Source organism: Dasypus novemcinctus, chromosome 11, assembly GCF_030445035.2.
Source record: "Dasypus novemcinctus isolate mDasNov1 chromosome 11, mDasNov1.1.hap2, whole genome shotgun sequence".
NCBI classification, from domain to species: Eukaryota; Metazoa; Chordata; class Mammalia; order Cingulata; family Dasypodidae; genus Dasypus; species Dasypus novemcinctus.
This window is the reverse complement of record NC_080683.1, coordinates 87195675-87201123: the sequence shown is the minus strand read 5'-3', so window position 1 is coordinate 87201123 and position 5449 is coordinate 87195675. Positions and strand designations below refer to the sequence as shown.

Here is a 5449-nt window from a genome sequence, read left to right as displayed (position 1 = left end):
CAGCCATTTCCAGAGATGACAAAGTTTCAAGTGTTGCTGTTAAGTGTGAGGGGAAATAAAGTTCTTCCATGTGAAAACTGAATCTTGGACCCTAAGCATTTGCTGGAGTAACTGATGGGTGCATGGAGTGGAGTGACCAGGGCAGTACACAGAGTGGTGACAAGGGGAAGTAGAAGGTGGTAGAACTGGAAGGAGTGAGCACTGGAGGCAGAGGGCCAGGCTCTGGAGGGGACCTCCATTGTGAGATGGTGAGCATCTCGTCACAGGAAGAAGTTAAGAGTTCATGACACTGGAGATACTTAACCGAGGATTTAAAAAAGTAATCCCCCAATTTAAAAAGTTTTAGGTCCGTCTATGAGGAGACTATGAGAAGAACTAACTTTCAATCCCAAGAGCCTAAATCTTTGATAACTATTTTATCTAAGTTAAGCCTCTCAAAATTAGGTTTTCTGAATAAATTAGAATGCTTCCAGTTATTTCCTAAAAAAAGAATAATAATTTTTTCAGGACAGTGAATTTTATCCTATTAAGAATCAGTAACAAGGGATCATATCCAACCTCTTCCTGCTTCTCTCAGAGGCCCTCTAATGGTTCTCCAATGGCCTACCCATTCTGCCCCTGAAGTGCAGACATGCAAATACTTAGAGGATTAATTGATAGCACAGATTCCAAGTTCTTAAGCTTAATGTATAAAACCTCTTTAGGGGGAGTGGATGTAGGCTTAATGGTTGAGTGCCTGCTTCCCATGTATGAGATCCCAGGCTAGAACCCCGGGACCTCCTAAAAACAAAACAAACAAACAAACAAAAACAACTCTCACTGGGGAGCAGATGTAGCTCAGTTGTTGAGCACCTGCTTCCCATGTATGAGGTCCTCTTTAGGACCATTAGACATAAATAATGATTTGCCATGTGGTTAGGATTCATCGAATAATACATATCCTCTGACTGCAGAGTCAGTTCTTTTGCAAGCGGGTAATCTACAATCATAGTGGGTTGTTTTCAAATTCCCAGCCTGGTTTTTCACTGTCCTCTGAAATTGTCAGTCAGTATGAGCTTGCTGAGTAGCAAATAAATTTATTAATATGACCCTATGCCTGATTATTCACAGCTGAGCTCCAAGAGATGATAGCTTCTGGAGGGGAAGGCAGAGACCTCCAGAGATCAGCAGCCATCTAGCGTCACCATATGGCAATAATGCTAGAATCATCTCTGCTGATGCCTCAATTTGAACATTTCATAGCTTTGGAACTATTAAGTTTTTGCCCTGTAGCAGTTTGATAGTTATGAATTCCAAAAATAGATATTGGATTATGTTTGTAAACTGATCTGTACCTGGGCATGATTAAATTATGATTAGGGCTTTGATTGGGCCATGTCAGTAGGGTGTTGACACCTTGGTGGGTGGGGACTCACAGATAAAAAGTTTGGCAAAGGTCAGAGTTGCAGGGTTTTTGATGTTAGAGATTTGATTTGGAGTTTGTTGCTGGAGTCTTGAGCTGGAGCCCCGGAAAGTAAGCACACAGAGGAAAGAGAAGCCAGCCCTGGTAAGAGAGGACCCGAGCCAGGAGAATATAGAGGAATAGAAACAGCTCCTTAGACACGGCAGAAACCCTGGGAAGAGAGACAGAGCTGGTTGCCTGATAGTCTACAGCTGACCTTGTGGAGAGAGGCAAAGCCTAGAGAGACTCATTGTCTACAACTGACCTTGTGGAGAAAACAATGGACCTGAACCCAGAGAGAAGGAAGACCTGGGAAGAGAGGAACCCAGGAAGCCTGAACCCTGTCAGATGTCAGCAGCCCTCTTGCTCCAACATGTGGAAATAGACTTTGGTGAGGAAGTAACTTATGCTTTATGGCCTGGTATCTGTAAGCTCCTACCCCAAATAAATACCCTTTATTTAAAAAGAAAAAATTATATATATATATATATGGGCACATGAAACAGACAAAAAAAAAGTGTCAATAGAAATGGTTTTTGGCCTATCCAATGCAATTTATTCCCTCTCCTGGAGAAATAATGAAACATAAACACATGTGCAGTACATACAAGCAGTTTAAAAGCACACAGCTTACTTATCTTTTATTCCACACAGATGGTTTCCTTCATTTCAGTAATTTTTCCTTTGTCCCAGGGAATTTCACATTCACAAGCTTACAGGAATTTGCAAAAAAAAATTTTATTGTATGAACTAAGATTATCACATAGTTGCACAGAAAAATTATTTTATCCCCAGATGATTACAAAGCTTTTTCCATTAAAAGGGTTTTGGTTACCTATACTAAATTACACATTATAAAATAAAAAATTACGAATTACAGTCTTTAAAAGAAAATATGAATAGCTAAAAAAAAAAGCAAGTCCTAAAATACTTCAGACTAATCAAATCCAGCATAATCATTTAGCACAGTGATCTATATTTAAATAACTATTAATGCCCCAAATGGCAGTGTGCATTTGTTACCATTTGGGTTTTTGTTTGTTTTTTTGTGTTTTTTTTGTTTTGGTTTTTTTTTAAGGTGGTACCAAGGATTGAACCTGGGACCTTATTACATGCAAAGTAAGCACTCAACCACTGCACTACACCTGCTCCCCACCATTTGGTTTTTGTCTAAGATAAAACATGTTTTTCTAACTTTGAAGTTATAAAAAATAATTTAAAAATTAATTTTCAGATAAACATTAAAATAAAGTAAACTGACATAAAAATATCATATTATAGCAGGAAATATTTAAAATATCCAAGCTTTCTCTTAGTAATACTGCAGAGTTCAGGCTTGTAGATATAGTTTTCAGGCAAAAAGAAAACTGGTAGGAAAGCAAACAGACAAAATGCAAATTTATCAAGCACTGTGCAATTCTTTTACAGTCTTTCATTTCTCAAACCACAATATATTAAAGTTGTTATTAAAGGATTATTTAATCGCACTCTACTGTAGCTTCTGATTAACAAGCAACATTCTTCCTTCCAACTATAATTCAAGGAGCTATCACTTACAGAGAAAATCCAGTATATTAGATTTGAATGCCAGGTCTTCCTAATTAGGAAAATGATAATGTGTCTCTTTCCTAATTTATATTTATAAAATCCTCATTAAATAGTTAAGGCAGAATCTTAAAAGGACAGCAGAATTAAATAAAAATCTGTGTTCCCCCACTTTATCTGAATCCCACTTTCAGGCAGCATTTGGACATTGTAATAATGCACTTGTAATTTTCCGGGGGATTTTAGGTGGGCGTCACACAGTCGGCCACAACCATGATTCTGAGATCCCTTGATGAATTGCAGGTCTGAGACTTGCAGACACTGACCCAGGCTCAATATTAACTGATATAAGGCATTGAATTAAATCTGAGAGATGAACAAGGATGCTTTCCATGTGAATTTTTTAAAAATGTAAATGCAACTGAGCAAGTAGTGCATTATCCAAGTTTTAAGTCCCAAATCCCTATTTTAACCTGAAAAATAGCTATATAGTTTCAAATATCTACTTAAGCAAACTCAATAAAAAGCCATAATATATATTAATATATAAATTTTTTTCATATTACCTCAGAGTTATAGGGTATTTCTGAATAGCTATCTTTGTGCTAGAAATATTGACAAGGACCTTTTTCTTTAAAATTGTTACACTGGGGTGCTATGTTCATTATGAAATTCTTGTTTGGTAGTATTTTTTCTGTGAGTTTCAAAAGTTTTTATGTTTACATCTTAATGCAAAAATTACACACCCTTAAGTATATATTCAAATTCAGTAATCACTTCTTAGGTGAGAATTTTTTCAGATGTGTACATAAAATGCAGCATGCATAATATTGCTGGATTCACATGTTTCCTTTTGTGTTATATATACTTCAAAAGAAAATATAATTTTGAAAGGAACATGTTAGCACTGATCCTGAGTTTTTCTTTGGTAGGAAACAAACAAAAAAAGGCACCAAATACATAGTCTGTCCATAGCCAAGGATCAAAATTAGCACTATTTATAACAAGCCCTGGACCCCTGAAACAGTCTGCTGTTATGGACTGCATAGTGAAGATACTTGGACCCATTGCTTTCTGGCATATTAGAACATACTCCATAAGACTAAATTTAGGGAAAATCACAGTGGCAAAGTTTTACATGTTTACATACGTTTTAAAAATTAACAAATTTACACTTCTATTAACACAGATAGTAAAAAATATCTGGTAAAGAATAAAAGGCATATATCAGAGACTAAAACAGTATCACAGATCTAATTTGATTTCAAATTTTTATTTTATACTATTTCTCATCACTAACTCTAGTGACATTCTAGTGGCATCCAACTCCAAAATACTCCTCTGATAGCACCCATATTGAAAGGAAATTTGTGGGTTAATGCCTACACTACTCAATGACAGTATTTTTAAAAACTCCAGGGAGACAAAAATTCATTGCCATGGTCCCTGTTCCATTAGAATGAATGGCGTGCCTCTTGCAGGAGTTTAAAATGTAAATGTAAGAACCACAAGATCTATCAAAAGAGATCATCAATCCTCCTGGCCAAAGGAAAAACAAAGGAACAAGAACGAAACCTTCTCATTGTCTAGCTGCCAGTGAAATATGGAAAGCCACTGGTGAATTACTTTAATAAGTGTTTGTTAATTTATAAATCTCTCCCGTTTTTTCCTTTTTCAGATTATCCAAAGGCCACATTAGTTGGTACTCCTCTTTGTTCCTTTGATATCCATTTATCAGAACCCAAAGCAACTGAAAACTATTTACTGATATTTTGATCACCATAACAAGTTGTACACCCTTGCCTTTTAACCCCATCATCACCATTAGCTCTCCTATGATGAAGTAGGAATTTACTAGCCAGGCTCTGAGTCAGGCACTGAAAGCTGAGGTAGGTGGACTGTCATGATCAAGTACTTAGCAAGATTATATTTCATTCTCAATGACTTTCCCAATTACTAACAGAAATACTGAAACTTTGTTTCAGAAAGGAGGTAACCTTCTATATTTATTTTATAATTATTTGTCAAGAAAATAGTACTAAGGCAGATTTTTTGCAGAAAGCTCAATTGCACTAATATGGTACTTTGAATTTTAAGAGATTTCCTTGAATGTACAGAGGTCAAAAAATTCAATGTTTCCTATTTCAAAATTGCTAATTAAAAAAAAAAAAAGGACAAGCTAAGTGAACTACTGTGTCCTAGGTTTCTTTGAGTGATTAAAGATGTGACACTGAATTTTTTCAAAGGTTTCTATTGTCTCAGGAGTCATTTGATAAAGTCCACATTTATTGTGTACAGTAATTGTGGTTCTAAGTTGTATGCAGGTGTCACATTTATTATGGCCATTTGGGTCTTAATTTTTGAAAACTGTAACCTACAACTCTATAGTATATTTAAAACACAAAGCGTTAGTCTCTGCCCACAAATAAAATGATGAACTTGGTTTCCAGTTCTGAACGCAGT

At 35.9% G+C, this 5449-nt stretch overlaps 1 protein-coding gene across 1 annotated transcript in view; it reads right to left on the bottom strand.

The window, feature by feature from the left end:
• Positions 1–1971: 1971 nt before the first annotated feature.
• Positions 1972–5449, bottom strand: part of SLC16A10 (solute carrier family 16 member 10) — a 132573-nt gene continuing 129095 nt past the window's right edge. Inside the window, exon 6 of the mRNA XM_004461216.3 lies at positions 1972–5449. This exon is cut by the window's right edge and continues 4810 nt beyond it. The gene's annotated coding sequence lies outside the window, so the exon portion shown is untranslated.